General features: G+C 38.4%; 1 pseudogene; it reads right to left on the bottom strand.

Annotated features, from left to right (window-relative positions):
• LOC129392446 (bolA-like protein 3) overlaps positions 1-27398 on the bottom strand; it is a 180746-nt pseudogene that overhangs the window by 117540 nt on the left and 35808 nt on the right.

Here is a 27398-nt window from a genome sequence, read left to right as displayed (position 1 = left end):
GAAGAGACTTGAAATGATATCTGAGTTAATTTCTTATTATTGACTTGGACTTAGGTGTAGGTCTCTGACACAAAACCTTAAACCCCATTTTTATTTTATCCTCGCCTTGACCAATGAAATGCTCCATTTAGTAGTTCTTACAACAACTGTCCTTGACGATTGGCTGGGAGGAGCGAGGCTCCTTGCTGAGTCCGTGTCTTGCATAAAGTTATTGATGTATTGAATAAGTTATCTAAAGCAGCAGGTTTCTTAATGTCTGGTTGAGCAGTTTTAAATTCCTTCCTGGGATATAACACCAATTTGTGCACATCCTATTTTGATTGTTTTATCTCCAAAGGGCCTTAATCTGATGTTAGGCATCTGCACTGCATTTCAATTTCATAGGAAGCAGCACCCTGTGCGCCTTATTAATAACAACAATACCTTGTATTTGCATAGCAGGTTAGGATGTGCAGTACTTTTTCATGCATATTCTCAATTCTCATAGCGTACCTATGTGACAGTGGGCATTGCTCTCACTTTTTAGATGAGGAAACTGAGGCTCAGGGAATACATTGCTACGTTTTCGCAGCAATTTATTTTGCAAAAACAGAGTTTGGACTTGAAGCTCCAAGCCCTTTGTGTAATACAGAGCTACCTCTCATTGTTGGAGAATTTCTTTTGTTATAAACATTAATTTGTTAATGCAAAATCCAAGATATTGCCTTAGATATCTGCAGCTAGATTTGGCTGCAGTTAGGTGAATTTAATATGTTTGCTGAACATGAGATTATACTGAGGTGGTGAAAAGCAGTTTGTTTGTTTTTTTTTGTCACAAGCAAATGATTATTAAAAAGCAGTGTTTCTTTAGTGGGCTGCAATGCTAGTACTTCTTAGACTGGAGTGGCTGGTACTCTTAAATGCTTACACTTGCATCATTCTGCCTTTAGGTTTAGTGATGTATAGGATGTATCAATATTTCCTTCTCTTCAGGTCTAATGACACGATTTGATTCTGTAGTGAAAAATAGTCATCATAATAATATTGTATCAATAAAAGTTGTTTTTATTGGATTTCACATTTTAGGATTAACCTATAGACAAAATATTGAACACTACATTATAGTTAGAGAGCAAAAGGTGCCTGTTATAAACCCTGACAGTGTGAAAGTAATGGTAGAGGTGGCAGAAGTCAGGAGGTAGGGATGGATGGTGGGAAGATATGGAGGGAGGAGAGGGTTCTCATTTCTTCATCTAACAAAATGGAAGGTCAATATATATAATTTAAAGTAGATGGAACAATATATGGAGTGTTAGCTAAATTATCTAAAGTTATAAAGTTAAGCAGTAGAAGGACTACACATAATCTAACTAATACAACCTGATGGGGACAGAAAGAAGAGAAAGTGTAATTGAGCTACTTTTCTCAGCTTTAATATTACTGAGTCAAAAGCTAATGTCTATAATTAAGAAATCATGAAAGAGATGTTTAACATATTTATGACTGCCAACGACTAAACTATGATTCCAAAGGGTAGTGGAACTCAGAGTGGAGCAGAAAACTTTCCTTTTTTTTTTTTAAAATAATATTCTGTACAGTTTGATTTTTAAATAATGCACAGATAACACTTAAAAAATTTTTAATCAAGGAGGATTTGCCATTGTGTTTCTGCCATAGATTGGTTGGGGTATCTGTGTGAAAGCCATAGTGACTGTCTAAGGGGACAGATGGACAAGGCAGGTCAGACTTTGAATGGACTAATGAGTTATGGCACAGCCCTACACAGACTGTTCTGAGGTAGCAGACTCAGCAGAGCCCTGGACCATGAGGTGCTGGCCTGAGCCTTGTGGAAGCAACAAGGCGACACAGCCACAGCCTGGACCAAGTGCCAGCAGATCACTTGTTAGTTGTGATTTCACCAAATACTGGCTCTGTTACTCGGGCAAGTTTGAGGTCTCAGTCTCCTCGTCTATAAAAAGTAGGGGTTCAGCTCTAGACTCCCTACTAACTTGGACTTTCTGTTTTATTTTTATTATTTCTATAGTTCTGTTTTATTTTTATTTGCAAGATGTGCAAAGTTATAAATCTTTTGAACCTGACATCACAACCTTAGCCAGATGATCAAAGAGGCTACTTTAGAATCACATGTTCTCTCTAGGAAAGATCCTTGTATGTTACCAAACAGTTATCAATCATACTTATGTCCTAAACAGTGTTAATCGGGCTCGAGAATGTGTTAGATTATCACCACTAGATTTCTTAATTAACTCACTGAAATGGTTCAAAAGAGTTTGGGTTTTGGGAATATAATTCAAAATACATTCTCTTTCATCACTTTTTTTGGAGTTAGAGCTACTTATTACTCATTTAAGGTGTTTTTTGAATACGTTGTCAAATTGCCTTAAGGCAGGCAAGAACCTAAACATTACAGAAAGCTTGGTTTCATTGGTTGATCGTGTCCAACAAAGCAGCTTTGCTCTGTCCCATATGGGAATTGACCCAATCACATTTTTCTCAAACCATTTTACTTGTTATATTTCCACTATTTCAGTTATGAGACTTTCAGTAATAAATTTAATATGGAAGAAGATGACAAAAATGAGTTAATATTTTTTTCATGTTGTTTTCTTTGCTTCTAGGTAATTAAGCCTTAGATCAATACTTTGAGAGTTTGAATTAAGATGAGGAAAGCAAAGCTGAATGAGAAGAATGCTATGTATATCAGACAATTTGTTTTTCCCTTCAAGTTTATTTGGGACTTTTGAAGTTTCAATTCATTTGTGCCATTGTTCACGGCAGTGACTTGGGAGATATAAGCTAGCCAGGGTAGCTTTCCAAATAATAAAAGACTACATTTCTGGCTTTCTGGCCATTACTCAGGAAGCTGAGAATTGCCCTGTTCATCACTGGGTGTCGTTGGTTCCATCCCAGCAATTCTGGTTAAATGGACCTTGCTATTTATGTCATTTCATTGTTCTCTTTCTCTTGGTGTTTTGTCTCCATTGATACTTAGCTTCCCCAGAGAGCCAGATATCCATAGATCTTCAGGCTGAAATGTGAACTAGGACCTAAGTATGGGAGGCTGCGTGTATAACCCCACACCACCCGGGGTGGGGCTGAGAAAGACAGAGGTCAGGGCCACAAGGGGCTGGCTGAGGCAGGACATTAGTTTTGGAGGGTGGGGGGGAGCTGAGAATGCATTAGGGTGAAGGAGAGGATGAGAACTGGCTTTAATAACTGTGTGCCAAGCTTTTTACTTATGTTAGTCCTCTAAGCAACTAAGGTAGATATTAAAAGTGATAAGTCTAGGTCTGGGAAGTTAAGTAACCTGCCCGCGGTCACATAATAAGTATTGGAGCCAATATTTGAACTAAGTTCTCTCTGAGTACAAAGCCCTCACCTAAGACTGCACTATCACCCTTCCTCCCATCAGAGAGACAGGCAGCTGGGTGCTAAGGGCTGGCCAAACGCTCCTGTGTACTGAGGTGGAGGTCGCACATATGAGCTGGTTCTTTGGAAGCCACTAGGTCTCACTCATGCTTGCTTGGCTGCTTGCACAAGCTGCCGTGGCAAGCCTCCATTTACAAGCAAGAAACACAGTCTGTGTTGAAAGGCTGGATGGGGTTGGGAAGTAGGTGTGCAGGGACAGCTCCATTTCCCTCCTACCCCGTTACAAAGCTTCTCTTAATAGCACAAGAAATACTTGCTTCTCTGGAGCCTAAGCAAGTTAAGGAAGCTTGGTTACTTATTTTTTTTGAATGAAATTAAAATCTTCCATCAAAAGGAAAATTTTCATTTCAAACTATTGAATGCTATGCTACTTAATTCCAGCTTGTTACATTTAGGGTCTTGAAACAAATCCCACACACAAATGTTCCTGGGGCTCATGGCATTTCCATTTGATTGTGAATTGGATTAATTTTCATTTTTCTTAAGCTCTTGCCTCTCATTCCTTTTTGTTTTTAGATACTTAAGCAAATGTTGACAGTTATGGTTGACTTAATATGCTGCCTCAGTTATGTAAATGATTTCTGTCAGTTATGTTATTGCTAGTTGAAGATAGTCTTACATTTTCTGGCATATTTTTAGGCCTTACTAGTAAAGCATTCCTGATAACTTTTAACATTTTTGTTGCTTCTTCAAGCATCAAGTTGACCTTTTTTCTAGCTCCCTTTAGCCCTACACTTCCTTTTTGAATCTACTGTTTGCTTGCCATGAAAAATGAACTTATACAATTATAGACCCAGTGGCCCTTTCTCGTCCGTATTCTTCTTGGCTGCTCTCTGCTACAATTGACACAGCTGCCTCCCCCTCTTTCTGGAAACGTCCTCCTCCTTTGGCCTCCATGACACTCAATTCTCCTGGTTCTTTCTTTCCTCTCTGACTGCTCTTTCTTCTCTTCATCCTCTCCACAATCTTTACTCTAGATCGGTGCTTTCCAATTTTTTTGTTTCACTTTGTGACACTTGCAGAAGATGCTAATAATTGTGCAGCCCATGGAGTTTCCAGATGAGGCTGCTGAAGTGTGAAGGTGACTAGAGAGTGGGCTGAGGACATCAATCTCTTGGTTTACTTGTAACCCCGTTGAGGACATCAGTGTCCTTCTGCATACCAGTTGGGAGTTTTGTTACCAGTATTTGGAGAGTTGTGTTATTCACCTCCATACCATAGGAGATAGAGGTTAATAGAATCGAGGTACAGGTAAATAGTGGGAAAACCCGGATTCTCAGTAATGAAGTACCAGAAAGAGAAATGGGCAAAAAGTCCAGAAAGTTTAAGGAGGAGTCAAGGAGAGGGCATTCTACAGGTGGGAGAAACAGCAAGGATCGAACACCAGGAGTTTTAACATGGGCCCAGGAACATCTGCAGCAGCTGTCAGATATCAGGAACATAAATCAGTAAACCAAACTCTGAGTTGAGTTTGGCTGGAGTCCAGGGAGATACCAAGACATGGCTGAGCATCAGAAATCAGAGCACAGGGGACTGTTCATTAGGAATTGGCCTCCGGTGTCTGTGGGAGCTGGTCTGGGCAGCAGAAGGGAACGGAGTGATGGACCATGGAGTTTCGAATGCAGGTAAGACTCATTCTGGGTAAAACAAACTTGGAGGTCGTGGCTGCAGCGAGGACAGGAAGCTCCTTTCCTGCCACATGACCTCCTGGAGTCATCATTTACTTCTGACTCTAAAGTGATGATTTCCTGTCCTGTCTTCTTACCTAAACTCTGGTTGGTTAGAAACTAAACGTTTCCACCTAGAGATCTTGTCCCCTTGAGCTTGTGCTTTGCGTATCTGAACAATGGCTCCACTTCCTACTTCTTGGTTTCTTCATTAATCTCTTAAGGGTACAATCTTGTAGACATCTTGGACTCGTGTCTCTTTTTTGTTTCTCATCGTCCTTCAGTCATTTTCTGAAGGGTCTCTTTCATTCACACCTTCCTCTCCCTAATTCAGACCCTTCTCCTTAATACCCACACCTCTTCACACCTGTCTTCTTTGTGGTTTTGCTGCCTCCAGGCTCTTCTTTTTCCGAAGCCTCCAACACTCTATTTCCTAATTAGTTTTCCATAAACTCAACTCACATTATCTCACTGTTCTCATCAAAAGTGGATCCAGGGATTGCCCATGTTCTGTCCCTTCAAGTAAAACCATCTTTGACTATTTTAGAAAACCTGGTTAGCTTCACAGAACCTGCCCAACCACCGTACTGCTCAGAACAGTCTTCTCACTAGTTCATGGGTGTACTCACTCACACACTCACTCACCCACCAACCCACCAGAAAAACAGCCCCCAAAGGTTCTACATCTAATCCCCAGAACCTGTGACTGTGTATGTTATATGGCAAGGGGGGAACTAAGGTTGCTGATGCAGCTAAAGTTGCTCATCAGCTGACCTTGAGATGGGGAAATTATTCTGGATCCTCCAGGTGGATCTAAAATAATCTCCAGGGTCCTTAAAAGTGGAAGAGGTAGGCTGAAGAGAGTCAAAGAAAGAGGTGACAGAAGCTGGGTCAGAGTGATTCAGAGTGAGATGGACTTGACCTGCCATTGCTGGCTTTGAAGGCAGAGGAATGGGGCCACCGGCCAAGGGACACAGTGACCTCTAGAAGCTGGAAAAGGCAGGGAAACAGATCTAACTCAGAGCCTACAGGAAAAAATGCAGCTCTATCAGAACCTTGATTTTAGCCTGTGTCAGACTTCTGATCTACAGAATTGTGAGGTAATAAATTTGTATTAAGTCACTGAGTTTACAGTAATTCGTTACAGCAATAATAGGAAACCAATACACCACCCACCCCCAAAATAGTTACTGAGTTACTGAATGCTTGTTGGGAGCCAGGCACTCTGCTACCTGCTCCCCAGGAGCTCATAGTTGGAGTTCACATTGGGAGGTGAGGGGATAGAGACTCTTATTGACCTAATAGCTGTTCTATCTCATTCATCCATTCATTCATTTAACAAGTATTTAGTAAGTGTCTGTTATATGCCAGTCACTCTTCTAGGCACTGTGGGCACTCACCATTCTGGAACGTACAAACTAGTTGAGGACACATAATAAACATAAGAAATATAAAAATGCCAGTGAGACATGAGTGCTATGAGGAAAAGTAGAACAGGTTACAGGAAGTAAGATTGAAGGAAGGAGCTACTTTGGTGGTCAAGGACGGCATTTCCAAAAAAGTGATACTGTAAAAATGCAAAAGAATAGCTCTGATCATGTTAATGTTACCATATACATTGCAAATGATATTCAATATAAACTACAAATTAAATATCTGTCATAAATACATGCTTTATGAGTTTCCACTCTTTTTGAGCTTCATCGCGTTAGATGTGCTGACAATCTAGGTCTTGGGCATGTGGGGATGGGTGACCCTCGTTTTTCATATCTCTTGCTACAACAAGAGACATTGCTGGAGTTTGGTTCAGAGTATTGTAACTTAATCTTGTTTCTTCTGACCAAAAGTGTTCCTTATGTGGCTTTCTCTTCAATACATTTGGCAGTCTCTTTAGTGAGAAAACCTTCATTTTCAACTCCATCCTTCGTGCAGTCACCAGGATAGGTGGACAGCTACGGAATTAAACTTCAGAATTTAATTCAGTTTCCTGTTTTGACCTCGTGTTGGAAGAGCTGTGAGAACACAATTTGCTGTACACAGTCATGACTAATAACAACATTAATCTACTGTAAATCCCTGAAAGTTGGTCTTTGGGCCAAAACTTTTACGTTATGATGAAGTGTGTTGTATAACGGAGGATCTTGAGTACAGATACCTTTTTGTTAAAATTGGTTTTTATAGTTAAAGGACCTTTTAGAGAAGGAAAAGGGTTGACTTCAAAATTATCTATTCTGTATTGACTTTATTGCACCCTGGGGTGCTCTTGAAATGCAAATGTGGGTGTTCATTAAGCAGAAATGGTTTCAAAGCTATTATGCTCTGGTATGTTAATGCAGGTAGAAATTTGAAAGCTTCCTGCCTTTATTATTTTTCCTCTTACTTTTTTTGGGGAGGGAGGTATTGGCTGGAGAATATGTATGGGTCGAGCTAAATACTAGAAAATCCCTCAAGGAAGTGTATTTATATTTAAAAGTAAGGATTTGCTTTGGCTCCCTGGCCATGCTAGTGTAGAAGTCATACCCCACTCCTTTCCTGCTCTCCCACACACAGAGCACAGACATGTGTTTTCAGTTGTGTCAATTTCAACAGCTGCTAAGATATTGTACAATAGGTAAAACAACTAAACCACCACGTGTATAATCCACTCTCTCTTCCCAATGCACATAGCACGTATTTTACAGGACTAGAGGAATTTCAGCTCTGATTCTTCCTGATTTTCATGTTCATTCTTACTGCTTCAGATGGTTACAAATGTTTTAACTAGACCTACCTGGCCATTGGCTTGATATTGACTTTTAACATGCTTCAGCATTCATACAACCACACAGATATGGTCCTTGATGTTTGCTAGTTTACAACTAGAGCAATGCTGAGGTGAGTAGAAAGAATTGGGGGGTCATACATTAATGGACTGCATGTTTAGTCCTCAGATTTATACCTTAATGAAAACAAAATACTCACCCACTTGGGATGTGAATGACGAGTCATCTGGAGATGCCTAGGTCATTGACGTCCTAGGGCGCATGCTTCATTACCCATCATCACTATTCTGTCCTGGTCATGTCATATTTGGACATGCCCTTTGGACTCTGACTTGGCATGTTTTGCTCTGAGATGGTGCATCATAGCGCTGTCAGAAGCATTAATTTGTGTGCATGGAAGAAGCAGATCTGGCTGTTGCTTTGACACTGGGTAAAAAATGTTTTTCCCTGCCTGCTTACTAATTCCATGTTAAGAGATCTCATTTCTTCTTCTTATTTAAAAGACATGTTACTATATAAAGTAGTGTCACTTGTACTTATGGAGCAAGGGCTGTACAAAATTACCTATGGAAAAACATTTCTAGCTGTAGAAGTCATAGAACTTGTTAGTCAGTGATTGTCAGAAACTAATATGTAGAATGGTGTATTTGGAGAGCATTAGTCTTATGACTTCTGGAAAATGGATTCATTTAGAGGCACACCCTCCCCTTCTCCACTTGGTCGTTCATTTGTGTCTCTATGTTGCATCTGTTTATATGATCACTGCTTTATAATAAAAACACATTAATAGGAAATATATATTTTTTTATGTGAGGAGCTAGGAACAAAAAGAAAAGGAGACTAAGGAAACCTAAGATGAAACCTGAAATGAGGAAGGTACACAGAATAAATGCCAGGGGTCTTCGCTCTGAGCCTTGATTTTGAACATCACGATAACCAAGGCAAAGAGAGAATGTTGGGCTTCCCTGGCGGCGCAGTGGTTGAGAGTCCGCCTGCCGATGCAGGGGACACGGGTTCGTGCCCCGGTCCGGGAAGATCCTGCATGCCGCGGAGTGGCTGGGCCCGTGAGCCATGGCCGCTGAGACTGCGCGTCCGGAGCCTGTGCTCCGCAACGGGAGAGGCCACAACAGTGAGAGGCCCGCGTACCGCAAAAACAAAAAAAAAGAGAGAGAATGTCTTGCTAGCTATTCTTTGACTATATGAGATTTGTGAGTTCCTTTCCAGTCTTCCCCTAAGAAGCAGGTTAGGGGCCTCACAGCAGCCAAATTAAGCTTCCTGGTCTACTTTCTGATCGGCAGATCCACTGGACAACGGGCCACACAACTAGCCCTAGCGTGATGGGCTCTCCATGATCATGCCCAGCCTTTTGAGCTTCACTCTCACATTGCTTTCAGATTCCGGCTGAATGGAATGGTTCGCCTTTCCACGATTGCACTCTGTGGCTCTGCCTTTTCACACACTGTCTCTCCTACCAAGGTTATTCTCTGTCTCCATCCTCCAAGGCTAAATGCCACTTCCTCCATGAAGTCTTCTAGAATCCCCACAGCCAAAATTGATTTTTTTCCCAACTTCTCACACTCCTGCTTGTTTTTCTCTTAGGATATTTAACTTATTATACTTTCTTATTATACTTTAGCGACATATGTACAGGTCTTATTGCCTCTGATTATAAAATACTGGATGGGAAGTACTATTCAGTATTAATATATTCAATACTAAGACATCTAATTCAATACTTTACATATACTTGGTGCTTAATACATGCTTCTTTGAATGAATGATGAATGAATTAATGAATGAATGAACTTTAGCAGGTAAGATTTGAGATTCTTCCTAAACTGAAGTGGTTTGGCTTTCTGCCCAACTTGGAGTGAGCTATTTTTTAGAGTTGTATTTGATTTTAAAAACAGAATTAGGTGACCGTAAATATAGCCTGCAATGAGTTATTTGAGCAGTCTCAGTTTTTTAAGAGTGGTTATGTTCCTTTTATGATGCTTTTCATTTACAGCATGGCCTTACAGCCAGCTCTTTTTTTGAAACACAATCCCATTATTACGGCTGCCTTTTGCCTCAGACAACTTCCCACAACATTAGAGGTATAATATTGCAGGAATAGCTTCTGACAGAGAGGTTTCTGGTTTGCAGTCAGGGGGATGCAGGATGTCAAATTGCTCATCATTTCTGGATCTGAGGGGAAGTACTTTGAAGATTTTATTTTACCTGTGTGTTTCTAGCCAACCATATCATGGAAAACATATTTCCCTATATAGGACAAGGAAATGGCTCAAATAATTCTCACACTTTGCTGAAATCCAAACACGAAATAGGATTGATCTTATTTTCTTTCATTTCTTTGGATGATCCCAACAGAAAGAGTGCATGTAAGAAGAAATAAAAGGCTCAGATTCATCTTGAAAGTTCGTGTTTGTTGAAGTTTTTAAGAGTTGTAGGTATGAGCCTTTAAGATTTCTACATCTGGATCTTTAAGCTGTGGGTGGATTTGGAAATGCTGGAAGAGCTGGAGGGAACAGTGGGCGGAAGTGGCAAGTGCAGAAAAGACTGGAGGCAAAACTTGAAAAAAGGCAAAATCTGTGTTTGGGACTCTCCTGCCTCCGGGTGCTCCGGTACCTCTGCCCTGTGGGCCCCCTTGGCACCATCCCTTCCATTTAAACTGACATTCTCCATCCAGTCACCCTGGGGTGACTCTTCTTTTGTCTGGGGGTCAGATCCCATGTCTTCCTGGACAGGACTACCTGATAAACCAAATTGGGATAATTGGATATTGTGAGAAAGTTGAAACCCAAGAACTCTTCTTTGCTTCCTGGGCAAATGCGTGTGTGTGTGCGTGTGCGTGTTTGTGATGCTGTTAAGGTAGTAATAGGATTGGATGGAAAGAATGGAGGCTTTGGATTTAGCCGTCCATTAGTTTATGCTCTTATTCAGCCGTGTACCTTATGTGCAGTGCTGGGCATATTCATTATCTTCTCAAAGCATCTGTTGTCACTTGCCCCATCTGGAAGACTGGAAAGTCATTTTAAGGATTAAATGAAGAAAGAGTTGAGTACAGTACCTGCCCTATAGTAAGGCTCACTGAACACTATTTTTTTTTTTTTTTGGGGGGTATGCGGGCCTCCCTCTGCTGCGGCCCCTCCCGCTGCGGAGCACAGGCTCCGGACGCGCAGGCCCAGCGGCCGTGGCTCACGGGCCCAGCCGCTCCGCGGCACGCGGGATCCCCCCAGACCGGGGCGCGAACCCGGCTCCCCTGCATCGGCAGGCGGACGCGCAACCACCGCGCCACCAGGGAAGCCCTGAACACTACTTTTGATGGTTAATTTTATGTGTCAACTTGACTGGGCTAATGGTTGCCCAGATAGATAGTAAATCGTTATTTCTGGGTGAGTCTGTGAGGGTGTCTCGGGAGGAGGTGAGCATTTGAATCAGTAGACTGAATAAAGAAGATTCCCCCTCCCAATGCCAGTGGGCAGCATTCAATCCATTGAGGACTTGAATAGAACAGAAAGGCAGAGAAAGGGTAAATTTGTTCCCTTTGCTTGATCTGGGACACCCATCTTCTGTCCTTGGACGTCAGCACTTATGGTTCTTGAGTCTTCGGACAGGGCCTGACATCATCGGCCACCCAATTCCTGGGCCTTTGGACTGGGACTGAATTACACTGTTGGCTTTCCTGGTTTTCCAGCTCACCGACAGCAGATTGTGGAGCTTTTGGCCTCTATAATCACAAGAGGCCATTCCTATATTAAATCTCCCCTTATATCTATATCTATATCCTATTTGTTCTGTTCCAGTGGAGAATGCTGATTAAAATGCTGCTTGTCTCCACTTTCCTCTGCCTTTCTTAACAGAGGCCTGGCACATCCTGCTTACTTTTTGTCTTTCTGTGTGGTCCCATGTAGGAAATGGCATCGTCTCCTTGTGTAGCCCATATGGCTCTTTTAACACGTAATTTCTGCATTTTAAGGTAAAAAAAAAAACCCAACACATTAGATAGGTAGGATTAATATTGGAAAATAATTTTTATGATAATAGAACTGTATATTTTTACATCTATTTTGTATATGCAAGAGAGAAAATTAAAAGTACAATTCTTTATAATTAGTTTTCAACTTTGTTAAAGTAATATTTCATATATCCAAGACGAAAACAGAGAGGTATGAAAAATGAATCAATAAATGGATGAATGAACCTTATCCCTCATTCGTGAAAGAAGACACAGCGATTCAGCAATGGGAGTGATTGCAGCAGCACTGAGCTTCCGTGGTATAGTGTTTACTCAGAGAAAAGTCTGGAAGTCTTACCTACTATGCATATGAAGAGGCTAAAAATGATGAACTCCAGGTTCTGGGATAGCCTTGGCCATCTCCTTGTCATATGACATGGGCAAGGCACTTCATTTCTGTGGATCTGTACTTCTTACTCCTTATCTGAATCTTTCCAGTTTCTGAGTTCATATAGTAAGAGTTTAGTTCAAATGGGAAGAGCTACCTTAATAAAATAGATATGAACTGCTGTGTAATAGGTTAATTTCCCCAATTTAATAATAACCTGCTTGTTACTCCCCTATGCCCTGTAACCCCTATCCATTTGGGCACCTCGAATCATCCCTCTGGCCCCTTGCCTGTACTCCTATCAGCACTGCAGTGGTGTCCTGTGAAGCCCACTCCTGGCCTTTCAAAGGAGTGCAAATCTAATAACTCCTCCTCCTTCAGGCCAGACCCAGGGCACGCCTGACAGCCTGATGAACTGCAGAAATGGGAAGTTGGATCTTGGAAATACCAAGGACCCTGTGTAATTTACCCCAAATTGGGGAAAATACTTTCCATGCTTTACCAGTAAGTCACCATCCCAAGCGTGATCTGAGGACTCTTGGCTCTTTCTCCTATTAATATGGCAATGAACAAAGCAGAGAAAATTCCTCAGGGATCATTCATATGGTTAAGTCTTCTCAGCTACACAAATATAAGGAATTCAATCGTACCTTAGAGCACACAATTCTAATTAGTTTTTCATCTGGTTTTGAATATTTGTGCATTGTAGAAGTTTGGGTATAAGTCTTTCTGACAGAGTGGGCGAGTAGAAGGGCAAATTCTTCTGCTCATCCACCATATACATGTGCTTTTAAAGTACACTAAAATAATTTTTATTTCATAATTAATTTTGGAACATAGTGGGATATTCACAGATGATAGACACAGAGGGGGAAATGTAAAGTGAGAAGAGTGGGCAATAGCTGAAGCTCAGTTTACACCATATGGGATCTGCAGAGACCGGAGCTGAGGACCTGGCAGCTGCGTGTTGTGGGGAATTTGGGCCCCAGTTCCATACAGGAATATGGTATTCTGTTCCTCACATCGGTATGGATGTGCTGGTGGTTTGTGGATGACAGCTGTTCCAATTGCTTTTGGCATCTTCTGTGATGGGTTGGAGACCTTTACTGGTTTCCAAAGGAAGGACTAGAGAAAATGAGGGAGAGGAAGTCGTTGAAGACATAATGTGTGAGGATTTTCTCAGCTTGAACGAAGACATGAGTCCTCACAAAAGCTAAATGGAGCATATCAAGTCCTGAAGAAGATAAATAAAAACAAATATTCTTTTAGCTGTGTCATAAATAAGCAGTAGACCATTAAGCAAAAAAAAAACAGAAAACAAAAAAACAAAAAGAAAAGGCGACCAAATATTTTTTTTTTTTTTTACAAAGGAATGACCGTTAGACTGGTAATTGAATTCTGATCAGCAACCATAAGTGTCAGAAAAAAGTTATATACCAAAAGTAAGAAGTTATAGAGACAAGGAAGGGATAAGTCATATTTCAGTAAGCAATGATGAACAAAGAAATGAGAAAACCCATTATAAAAGAAATATGGAAAATGAAAAGGACTTTTCTAATTTAAGTAAGCACATTAAAAATTTGAGCCCAACTATTAAAATAGTAGAAGCAGAAAGTGTGACTTCTGAGGTTGAGACAAAATGGAATAAAGAAAACTTCATCAAAAGGGTAGAAGGAGATATATGAGTAGGTTCCACTTTTTGCTGTTAGAATCAGAGCTGCGATACATAGCATAGATATGAATCCTGGCTCAAATATGCAAAGATTTTAACCGAAATATATTTAGAAGTAGAATTCATAGGTTATAGGGCATATGCATTTGTAGCTTTATTGGATACCTTGATGTTGATGGCCAAAGTACTTATGCCAATTTACAATCTCACCTCCATGGGTATAGAATTCCTGTCTACCCACATCCTTGCCAACATTTTTATTCATGCTTCTGAATTTTTGGTGTGAAATGGTGTCTCATTATTGTTTTAATTTGCATCCCCGGATTAGGAGTGAGTTCGGGTACTTTTTAAAAAATAGTTATTGGCAATATGGGCTTCCTCTGCTGTGTATTGCCTCTTCCTATCATTTGCCCATCTTTCTGCTGGTTTTCTTTCATATTTTGAATTTATGCATAGGAGTTCTTTATATATTCTGAATTCTGATTGTTTATTAATTAGACACATTGCAAATATCTACCCCAGTCTGAGTCTTAACTTTCTGATTTCAAATTTTGAAGTTGCCAATGTTAACAACTTTTCCCTGTGAATAGTGTTTTTGCGTGTTGATTTAAAACATCATCTTATACAATGATATTGTAACTTTACTCTCCTGCATGTTTTTAATGGCAGTTGAGAATTTTTATTTTTCTTGTTTTCACGACTTGGCTCTTGGTCCAATACTCTCTTGCTACTTCTATTCCCTTATCCCATGTGTTCATCAAAACAGAGCATTGAGACAACTAGCACATCCAACTTTAGCCCTGAGCTCAATGTTAAGAGACACAGAATATTGAATAGCTGGAATTTGTTTTAGTGAATGCTATGAGGTAAGAATCTAAATTAATACTTATGTAGACAAAAATCTGATTGTCTCATTACTATTTGTTGCATAATTCCCACTGAGTTATAATGCCATCTTCTTATAACCAAGTTTCTATATAGGCTTTGGTTTCATTGATCTATTACTATTTCTCTGCATGAATAAAACTTTCTGTCTTGAAACCTGATATGGAAATCCCTCTCTCCTTTTGTTCTTTAAATGAATTAACTTTGATATTATCAGACTTTTTTCATCCATATGAATTTTTAAAATTGATTTGCCTAATTCTACCTAAAAATCCTACTGGCAGTGCCTTGAATTTGTAGACTGGTTTGGGAGAAGACTGCATGTCTTAATGATCATCTTCCCATCCATTAATGTAGTACATCTCTCCACTTATTCATGTCTTAACTTATGTCTTTCTACAGCGTTTCACAATGTTCTCTGTACACCTTTGATTAGAGAGTTCCTCGCAGGTAACTCAGAGTTGTATCTTTTAGCTTTTGAATTGATTATTGCTAGTGCAAGGCTGGCTTCATGGGAAAGCAACTGGTAGAGTAGCTCAGTGGGCATAGGGTTTAATGCTCTGTGGTGGCCATCTCGAAATTCTTAATAATCTTACCTTTGGTGTTGTACTTTAATAAGTGAAATCTGATGAGAAAATGGAATATGCACCTGGGGCTTGGAGAGCTCACAATGTGTGTGCCTGCCTTGTCTTTCTGCCTCCCCAGGACAGGTTACTGGCCTGCTGCATCCTCATCCCTTGCCAGCTACAGCTGTTGCCCTCCTCCCCAGGTAGGGTCTGGACTTGGGAGGGTCTGGACTTGCACCTTGAGCACCGAGTTGCTGGGCAGGGACCTGGGGCACTTCTGAGGGTCTGCCCTCTCCATAGGGGTATCCCCATGCACAAGGTAGTGCAACTTTATAGCCAACAGAAAACATGACAATAAGTCAAGAGACTGCCAAAGAAAGGAAAAAGCTTTTTTTCCTGCAACTTGAGCAAGGGACCCCACATTTTCATTTTGTACCTGCCTGGCAAATTATGTAGCCTGCACTGTCCTGGGATTTGGGAATGCTAGAATTTGTGTATATTGATCCTTTCATGGTACTCACTATCTCTTCTCACTCATAATTTTATGTTACAATGGATATGTGTAATTTCCATACACATTTTAAGATGAAGTTTTGGTAGCCATTTGAGAACACCTCCAGGGGCCAAGTGCCTTTGCAATAATTTAGTTCATCTGAACACATCAAAGCCTAATGAAATTTGGACATATTTTAAACCCTGCTATTTCAGAGATGTCTGTACCTCACACATAGGGATAAAAGTGACTTGTTCAAAGCTAGCCATAAGGGACTGTTCTTGTTCCTACTCTTAGTTCCAGTAGAACTCACACTATTTTATGATTCCAGGCAAAAAAAAAAAAAAATGAAATCAGTGCTGGGAAATTGAACCACCCCAGGAGAGCACATTTATCATGTGTTTCTCACAACCCTCACTCTCCTTCCCACCAGCACCCCCATGGGGTGTCCAGGGATTAATGAATTAGTGTTGGGAACTTATTTATGCATTCTTGCGTAAAAGTACCATAAAGAACAATGCATACAGTTATTATTTGGGGTCAGCAAACTAAGGTTTTTGAGAACATAAAGCATATTTAATATATTTTTTACTTCTTAGGGTGTGTTCAGAGAAGAACTAATTTATTAAGCTAAATATCTTTGGTTGTATTTTCCATATTTGTTTTATATCCCAAAGTACCGTATCAAAATATAGCCTGCTTCACCTCAGACCTCTGTGGGGAGAGGTGCATGTGAATATATAGTACAATTCACAGCCAGAAATGGGGAACAGTGAATGTGACCTCACTGTTGACCTCACCTCAAAGCCCATTAGAGACATTTCTTGAGACTGTTCATTCTAGAAATAAAAAGAGTGAGACTGAACTTTGATTCCATAGAATGATGATATTCCCTAAGTTGTTTTTGTTGTTGTTGTTACAGCTTTTTCAGAGTCAGACCTGAAGAGAACCATTTTTGTTTATTGGATCCCTTTCACATACTAATACACAACTTTTATCTCTTAGTAGTATTGTTGATCTAGTAACAGGCAGTTATATTCTGGGGTATTGAAATATTGCTCTATCTTTTCCAAGAACTATACAGCTATTTTCTGATATCTGGCATTCCATCATGAGAACTTTAGTCATTTAGATTATACTTAACAGGGTTGCTCTTCCTTTTCTAAAATAACCAATGCCCTTAGGGAGGTTGGCACACTAAACCTTTTCTGTCTTTTATACTTGAGGGTGAATGGTAGACCGGATCCTTCTCAAAGAGCATGTTTAATGGATGGGGGAGAGGGGCATGTTTCCTGGGAGAACACTAGATGAGACTGTACTAAAAAAAAGAAAGTAACAAGGGTAGAATAGAGGAAAGTAAGACCAAAAAAAAAAAAAAGTCAGGTCACAGATGCAAATTAAGGCACCCATCACCCCTTTCACAATGTTGCTTAAGCCTCCAAAATAAATAGAAATTTCTCTTGCTCCTGTCTTCTTTTTAGAACTTGTTTCAAAATGATTCTAAGGAAAAGATTTAAGGCAGAAGTGTTTGACTTGTGGCCATGCACAAAGTGCAGAGAACCGCTTTGTAAGTTAACAGCAGACATGGCAAAAACAGTCTCTTCCAGCCTTACCGTGAATAGCCATCATTGTTTGTTTCTTCTATCAAAGTGTAGATACAGATTGCTGTATATAGCTTCTGGAATTCATCAAGCAACTTCAACCTCTAACAGAAACATGGGAACTAAGGTGCCAAGAGTCCACCAACACGAACAGGTTTCCGTCATCTGAAAGAATGACGCTTTACTAATGGTGCTGAAGCATCCCTTGTTGAAAAGAGGTTCAGGAATCCAATTAAAATTTACCTCATTTTAAAAGAATGTTGTTTGCCCTTAATGCCCATAACATGATTTATTTTAGAATTTTTTCCTTTAAACTACAGGCTCATGCCCATTTTCAGCTTTAGAGAAATGTGTTAGGCACAACCTCCCTGGAGATACTGAAAACATCTGTGATCCAAGTCTTAGTAGTTTGGGGGATTAAAGTTGTAATCAGATTTCTTGGATGATGGTTCCTTTCTGTATTCTCACAGTCTCTGTTGACTTTGGTTTTTTTGTGTAACAGGAAAATTAAACTAGGTATGATACAGATACTAGAGCTCTAGATGTCTAAACCCTTACTCACATACTTATAATTTGTATTCTTTATACATTTTTTTTAGAAATGTAACCTCAAACATATGTCTTTATTATTAATCATTTTCTTCATTTACCGTGTAGAAGGTTGGGCTAAATGACATCCCAGGATCCTTTCAGGTCTAATATTTCTGACTTGAGTACTCTTATGATCACCCAGAATTCCCTCAATTGTTAACCTGTGACTTTGTTTAAAAGATAACAGAAAATCTGTTAAAAAATGTTTCCAATTTGAAAAGAGAAAGTTTCTATATTTCACGGGGAAAAAAAAGCATTGACTAGAAACAACCCAGACTTATTTCTGAGTTCTTGCCTTGTCTTCTTTTGCCCAGCATAAAAAAGGTAGATTAAAATTAGACAGTGCCCTTCTATGAAACCATAATTCAGGCTTAGAGGTTTTCAAAGATACGGTTATCTTTCCAATGTTTCTGTGTTAGATCTGATAACTGTGGTTGGTCAGATTGTAATTTACACCCCTAATATTTATCCTGAAATTCTTGGCCATAGACATTCTTGGGGAGAGGATAATGAGAAAATAATATAGTCTTCCTATGGGTCAGTATTTTCAAATTTACTTCTTGGTCAATAAATTCCACAAGCTCCATCTTCTTTATTGAGTAAAACAATGGCAGTGGACTATAGAATTGAAATAAGGGCTAAAATAAATTTGGGGTAAATGACCTAGGAAGTATACCAGAAGCCACACTCAGTCATATACTATTCTCTAGGCAGAAACATAAAACAAGCTCAGTATAATTGTGAGTCAAAGAATAATAGAGACTTAAGATGGAGACCATGAATCATGAGAACATTGTGAAAGAAATCATAGGCATAAAAGAGAAATTATAGGAATCAGAAGGCACAGCAACATTTTTAGATGAAAGATTCTCAGATAATACAAATAAAATCTTCCAAAAGTGGAAATCAGAATTAGTATCTGGAGTTAAGAACTACCTCAAAATGTATTCGTCCCAATTTAATCAGTGACAAAGAATTAACTCACAAATTATTTTGTTATGAGTACATTGTACTCAAAGCAATCTTACTTTCTGGCAGTTCAGAGCAGTGGTCTCAGCTTTTCTACCATGATTTATGATTTAATAAAATGGGCAAGTTACTGGACTATTTCTTTGATGGCCATGAATTTACAAAAGATTAAATTGGGCTCTTCCCAGTTAACAAGGAAAGATAAAATGTATTTTAAAAGTTATGGTATCTTACACGTACAACTTCGAAACATGGTAACCTTTCTGTATCTATAGTTCAAAAAAAACGGTGAAAGTATTATTTTTCTAATCTAAGAGTTGGGAAGATGTAACCAGATGTTTCATGGAAGTTTCAAAAAATCAGAAAGTTAATTTGAGGAAGATCAATACTAAAACTCATTTATTTCCAGATTCAGGGTATGTTCTTTCTCCCATATCAAATCCTAAAAGGGAAAATAATCATCTTAGAGATTTCTTTCTTTCAGCAGAGGAAAAAAGATTTAAGAGTAGTTGGCTAAAATCCAACTGTGTCTGCATGAAAGGAATACCAAGTAAGTAAGAAAGACTGCATATTAAAGGATAACAAAAGCATTGTAAGGAAGCACTGAAAAGAACGATTAAAATCTTAATATTAGATTGCATTGAATGTAGGGAAAAAAAGCATTAAAACAACACGAAGGGTGTTTTATATAAAGGAGTGAATCCACAATGAAGATCTATGTACCAAATAACATAGTATCAACATGAATAAAACGTAAGTGACAAGAAATTCAAGGGATAATGTACAGAAACATTCACAGTAGGAGATATTAATTTTCTGCTCTCATTTCATGACTGATCAAGTAGACAAAAATATGGATATAGAAGACCTAAATAGTAAAATGAGTAAGATTGATCTAACGAACAGATATTAAACACTAGATTTTCAAAAAAAATCCCCATCTTTTTAAAGTGTCCAGAGAATGTCAATAAAATTGAAAATATTAGTTGACTCAGTATATTTTAAAAAGTAGTAATAGTTCATCTGATTCTGGCAGTATCAGAGACAAGGCATTCCATAAAGGCTTTCACTAACACAAAACATTCAGGTAGTGAATAAATTATAACAAATATAATTTAACATGTATTGCTAAGCCCACAAAGAAATTATAAAAATCTCTGAAAGCCAGAAAAATTGAAGAAAATTTAAAACTATACAGGTAGAGAAATACTGATACAGAAGCTGGAGCTGCCCTGGAGGGTGAAAACCAATACTGAGAAACCAGAATTTTGGAGGTGAGTAGCCACTTAGAGTGAGAGAGGACTAAATCTTGGGCTCAGCCGAGGGGGTAGGGTGAGGAAGATGAGTCCACTTGGGACACATATATAATGTTAGGACACATAAAGAACCCATAGTTCTATGAAAGGATGGGCCAATACGTGTGCCAGCCTATGAAAATAACAGATTAAGAAACCTGTTTGTCTATATTCCTGTTCATGCAAGTTAGGGATTTGAATTTATGGTACCTCATAGACAGAAGAGTCCATAGTTGGACCAATTCAATAGAGTAGCCTAAGTGTGATAGCATCCCAGACACCAAGAAGAAGCAAATTGAAATTCCTGGCAGAAGTATATCCTTCACACCTTTCAGGAATCATATAGATTAAATTTAGCCAAATAGAAATTTGCAATTAAAAATTACCAAATATACAAGAAAACAATCCACTAAGCAGATTCAGTAGAAAAAGGAACAACAGATGTAGCTTTACAAAGACTATTAATATTTGAATAATTAGATACAGATAATAAAATAATTACTTATGAAATTTTTTAAAGAAATAAAAGATAGGGCTTCCCTGGTGGCGCAGTGGTTAAGAGTCCGCCTGCCGATGCAGGGGACACAGGTTTGTGCCCCGGTCCGGGAAGATCCCACATGACACGGAGCGGCTGGGCCCATGAGCCATGGCCACTGAGCCTGCGCGTCTGGAGCCTGTGTTCCGCAACGGGAGAGGCCACAACAATGAGAGGCCCACATACCGCAAAAAAAAAAAAAAAAAAAAAATAAGAAAAAGAAATAAAAGATGATTTTGCAAATAAAAGCCAGAAGTAAATTATTATCTAACATGATCAGGTAAATTTGGTAAAACACCCAAAAGAAATTCTGAAAAAAATTACAATCATCAAAATTAAAACAAAATGGATAAGTTTACCAATAGATTAGAGAAAGGTGAGGAAAGAATTAGAACTCAGATAGGTGAGGGAAGAAAGTATACAGACTCTGACAAAAAGAAACAAGAAAGTGGAAAATGTGAAAGAAAAATTTTTAAAAGGGAGGATTTATGGTTTAACATATATCTAATTAGACTCCCTGAAGAAGAAAATAGAGAGAATGGGAACAAGTAAATATTTGAAGAGATAATGTTTAGTAAGAGATCCAAGTCTATTTATATAAGAAGCACATTGTATACCAAGCAGAATAAATAAAAAGAAATCCCATCTAGATCACCACAGTGTAACTGCAGAATGATGAAGACAAACAGAAGATATTAAAACAGGTGCAGAAAAAAGAAATCCCCTACAAAGCAACGATTGAATTAAGGCAGACTTCTTAATAGCAAAAGTGGAGCTAAAAAAAATGAAATAATGTATTAAAATGCTGAGAGAAAACAACTGCAAACCTGGAATTTTATATAAAGCAAAATATCTTTCAAGAATAAAGGTAAAGGGCTTCCCTGGTGGCGCAGTGGTTGAGAGTCCGCCTGCCGATGCAGCGGACACGGGTTCGTGCCCCGGTCCGGGAAGATCCCACATGCCACGGAGCGGCTGGGCCCGTGAGCCATGGCCGCTGAGCCTGCGCGTCCGGAGCCTGTGCTCCGCAACGGGAGAGACCACAACAGTGAGAGGCCCGCATACAGCAAAAAAAAAAAAAAAAAAAAAAAAAGAATAAAGGTAAAGACACTTTTAGATTAACAAATCAGAGAGTTTGGTAAAACAACAATAAATAATAATAATAATCAGAAATAATTTGAGGAATTAAAATAAAAAATAATAAACTAACAAAGGATATTTAAAGTAATGAACAATAATAGCATGCAATCTAGGTGTGGGGTTTGAATCAAGTTACAGGACTCTAACCTAGTGATTTTTGGAAGATGGGTAGAGACATACTTTAATTATAGACTTTGTTATTCTAAATGTTACAGTAAAATATCAAGAAAAACTAGTAAAAGAATAAAAATGGTGTGTATAAATTCCAAATTAACAAAGGGGGAAATGAAATAAGAAAAATTTAAAAACCAGACAGTCCAAAAGAAGAAAGAAGCAGCAAAAAAGGCATGACAAATTAAAAAATATATGATAGTAGAAAAAATCCAAATATATAAATGTATTGGCTTAAACTCACCAATCAGATAAGATTGTCAGATAGCATACAAAAAAATGAAACTATATACTGTTTATGAGAGGTATTCATAAAATATAAGATTATAGAGAAGGTGAAGTTTAAAGAAGGAAACAATGTAAACCAAGCAAATATTAACCAAAAGAAAGCTGAGATATCTAAACTACCATTAGAAAAAGTAGATATAAGACCAAAATGATATATGGGAATAAACAGGATCATCACACAACAATAAAAGATTCAATTTACCAGGGAGATGTGAGAATGTTACCTAATGAAATTTTACCTAATTAAAGAGCCTCTAAACACATAAAGCAAAAGCTGACAAATTCACTGTTATAGAAGGGGATTTCAAAAACATCTCTCTGGAACCAAGAGGTTAAAAAAATAGTAAAAATATAAAGTATTTGAACAACTGAATTAACAAGATGGATCTAATGAAACTGCAATTATAGTGTATGTATTTTTCTCAGGCAAGCATGAAACTTTTATTTTAAAAACCATAATTAGGCAATAAAGCAAATCTTAGCACATTTCAAAAACAGGTATCACATAGATTACATTCTTTGATCAAAATGCAATAAAAAATCCGTAACAAAGGGACACCCATAAACAATTCTGTACTTACAAAAACTAATAAACTGTTCTTTAAAAAAAGTTACCCCAATAAGAAATAAAATATGAAAATTAACAGTACTTTTAACTGAATGTTAATGTAAACACTTTATTTTATAATGTTGGATACATCTAAAAATGTATTTCAAGGCATATTTGTAGCTTTAAATGCTTATACTGGTTAACAAAAAAAGCAGCTAAAAGTTAATGAACTAAGTTGCCAATGTTAGAAGGTAAAAATTAATTCCAGAATAAACTTAGAGAAAGTAGAATGGGAAAAATAATAAAGTAGGTTAAAAAAAATGAAATGGAAAACAAAGGTACAATGGAGCAAAATAACAGAGTCAAAATCAGTCAGTTGAAAAGACTAATGAATAAGGTACAAAAATCTTTGGCAAGACTGATCAAGATAAAAAAAAAGAGAAAGAGAAGACACATATATATGGAATAAAACAGAAAACCAGCTACAACAGAGATTAGAAGATAAAATTAGAATACTAAACACAATTTTATTATTTTCAATAAATCTGAAAACAGAGTTTATGGAAAAATTCCTGGGAAAATATAAACTATACATTAAAAACTGACATCAGATAAAAGGTAAGCTTTAAACAGTCCTTGTTATCATTGAGATTTGCATTAATATTTTAGCCATGTTCCACAAAGAAAACATTAGGTCCAGATGGTTTTATAGGTGAATTCTACAAGCGGCCCCAGTAAATACTTTATGCTTTCAGTTAAGATTTCTGGAATCTATACCATAGTATTAAGAACAAATTCACAAAGCCCGATACTCAGCCTTGAAAGATCTTATTTCCTAATTGGATCACGGTGATCTGCCACAAGTCTAACTGCCAGCCAGAAGAAATTTGTATCTTCCCTAGAGAATGAAACATCATTCAGATTTCCTCCAATTTTGCATCACCATGTCCAACATTCAACAAAAACTGATTAGGCATGTCAGGACGTAGAATCCAATGAATGAGAACCAAGCCAAAATACAGACAATAGGAACATACTGAGACATAGCCCAAATATCAGGGTTATCAGAAACAGAATCTGAAGTATGTTTAAAAAGGTAGATAATAAGACAATTTTATTATTTGTGATTAGTGACAGTTTTGTTTCCCCCTTTCTAATTCTTATATGTTTTTTTAAAATGGTGCTTTGCAAGTATTCGCTGCCCACCCCCGCCCCCGCCACCGCCAGTCTGTAAATTATATTTTCATTCTCTTACAAGTATCTTCTGCAGGGCAAAAGTTCAATTTATCTCTTTTATGGATCATGCTTTTGCTTTCATATTGTAAGGCCACTTTGCCTAGTTCCAGGTCATGCTTTTCTCTTTTTGTCTAAACATTTTATAATTTTACATTATCCATTTGGGCCTATGATACATTTGGAGTTAATTTTTATATGAAATGTGAGGTTTAGATCAAAGTTTATTCTTCTGCTTATGAATATCCAAATTTTCCAACACTATTTGTTGAAAAGCTGACAGTACTCCATATCACATCACAATATATTTTAATTATCTCTTTCCATGCCTGTCTTCCGATTGAACTGTGTATTTCTTCTGCATTGAGTCTGCAAGTCATCTTTGTATCTGGGAATCTTAGAACCTTGAAAAGTAGTGCTTAGTAAATATTGGTTTGACTTATAAATAATAAAACAATGAATTCAGATTTTTTGGTGCATGGTAGAAGCATTCAGAAATATGTGTAATGGAGATCTTTTTTGTTTGATTGTTTGCTTTCTTCTATCCCCTTCTTAGAGAGCATATCCAACCCATAGCCCTGATGGAGGCAACATATGTGTCCTGAGACTTTCACCATAAATGATTGGACCAGGGGCAGAAACATAAATCAAACTGGGCCAACTAGTTTTTCCATCCCCCAAATTCAGATTGGGACATGGATAGAACAATTCAGATTGCTCTGGGTTCTGAGTCTGCAATACTATGTAGACTCAAGGGCTGAAGTCACAGTGTTGAGGTGGCAGTGATGTACTACATAGAGGTGGAGAAGAAAATGGAACAGGCACTCGAGAAGCAAAAGTGAAAACTGGAACAGAGGGGTAGATGCCTGACTTTGCAATTCTCCTCAGGCTGGGCTGAGATTTTTGAGAATCCCTCTTTTTTAAGTTAACTTCATTGGAGGTTTGTCTCATTGCAATTAAACCATCTAACCAAAGCAAGGTAGTAAGAACAATGTAACAAAGAACATTTAATTAAAAAAATAACCTAGAAGGTGAGTAGATGCCATGAAATTTTTGTAATTCCCAAATGACTTAGTATATATAAGGTTTTATTAGAATGGTTATAACATTCTTATAGCTAACAATGCAGCCATGTATGCTTAATTTAATTAACTTCAGTGCCATTGTGAGTAAAGGAGTAGTCTTCTTTTTGAAATGGTCTCTGCTCTTCCAAAGATTCATTCATCTAGAGTCAGTCCCAAGCAATGGATGCTGGCGATAAAAACAAGGATGACAGAATCTGCCCTTCTAAGCTCAGAGACTAGCAGGAGAGACGGGAATTAATAAATAATTATAGTTAAGATTCTGACATAGCAAACCATACTAGTCAACACATAAATCCTGGAAGTGTTATGAGTACTCATAGCATTGGAAGACCCCTGATGTTTGGTGTAGTTAAGGGAAGGCTTTGGAAGGATATGAGATTTGAATACTAAGGTATATGTGGGTAGAGAAGAAAATGGAGGTATGAAAAGTAGAAGAGCTTCCTTTACATGTACCAATATTGACAGAAATGTAAGTATTGCTGAGCTATTTTTGAAGGGTCTGGGCACACTTTCAAAGTTACTTACAGCTTTCCCATGCCTTTTTTGCTTGGAATGAGTAAGGGCAAGATGAGTAGAGGCGAGTAAATTTAGTCTAGAAAATGTTCTCAGAGTTGTAACTCTCAAAGCTACAACTTTTAGGAAGCATAAGAGCAAAGAAAATATGTTATTGCCAGAGCCTGAGGAAGAAGCTGTTCATGGTGTACTGACAGTAATTTAATCAAAAAGGTTATCTTCTGGATTAGCACTCAAATTTCCTTAGTCTTGCCTGATGATCAAGGGCATTCTTTGTTAAGTCTAATGTGCTGGCCCTCAAAATTGCCTAGTGTGCAAGGAAGCTGTCAGTCATATACTTTAAAAAGTGTACAACAGAAGAGTTCTAAAGGGAAATCAAATTACGGTCCATTTGGAAATGTCACAATCAAGTTGTACCAGCAAAAATGAAGAGGTTCATTGACTATTTAAATTGGTATATAAAGAATTGTGTGTTTTTGCTGCTAATCAAAGATAAAGCTGGCCTTTGAGCTGCCTATGTGGAGCCTGAGACCACCCAGGCTTTAGCTAATGTTAGTGCTTACATGACATGTTGGAAACAAACTGGGCAATTACAAAAGCCCAGTCTAACTAGATCCTAACTGGCAAAATGCCCTCTGATCCAAATGTTAATAGCTTTGACCTTCATTGGTTTTTAATCTCATTCTGTCTGGCAGAGTAAATGAACTCTAGGTTACACTTTACAGAAGAGTCCTTTTTGTTTTTCATTCTGTTTTGTACTTTTTTTTTTCCTGATATTGCTGGGGAAAATGAAAGTCTGTCTTTTTCCAGTTGGGTATATCACTGAGTGTATGCACAGAGAGTCTGCTGATTGACGGTGCTTCAACAAAGGCAGATTCAGTTTGCAGCTGATAAGGAGCAAAGTCATCCACGCTGTGTTTACAAAGTAGGCGAGGAGAGTGAAAAATTAGTGATAAAAGAGCTAATCTTATTGTTTTGCGGGATGAGAGAATGGCACTTTTGTGCTTGCTTAAAGAGGAGCTGGCATGTTCTCCTCCTTCCCCCACTATGCTTTGGCAGCAGAACAATTTCCAGATTCCCCAAAGTGCTACAGATTATAAAGGACACAGTTGTGTTGGAAGGGTTTCCTAACATTGAGTAGGGTACAGACTGCACTGGCTGCTTATTCTATGTGCCCGTGACTCTTCCTGCATAAACTTCTATTTTCTCCCTTTGGTGTTTCTAAAGCAAAAGATAAATATTTGGGCTGTCAGACAAATTCATTAGTGTTTAATTTTCTAACATATTTAACTGCTTGGTTGTGCTAAAAATAAAGTTTGAAATCCCTTCATCATCGGGTGTAGGTTCTGGCAGTAGTAACCAGACCTCTTTGAGTATCAGGTCATGCAGCTGAAGGAAGGGATCAGGGAAGAAGAATGTGCTTTTGTTCTTGTTGTTCATGACTACTTAGTTGTAAGCCCCACTGAGGTGGGGAAACAGTAGCGTATAGCAGAGGTCCCCAACCTTTTTAGCACCAGGGACCGGTTTCGTGGAAGACAATTTTTCCACGGACTGGGGTGGGGTCGGGGGATGGCTCAGGTGGTAACGCGAGCGATGGGGAAGCAATGGGG

Source organism: Physeter macrocephalus, chromosome 10 (genome assembly GCF_002837175.3).
Source record: "Physeter macrocephalus isolate SW-GA chromosome 10, ASM283717v5, whole genome shotgun sequence".
NCBI lineage: Eukaryota > Metazoa > Chordata > Mammalia > Artiodactyla > Physeteridae > Physeter > Physeter macrocephalus.
Note: the sequence above shows the minus strand (reverse complement) of the source record. Positions and strands in the feature narration are given on the sequence as shown.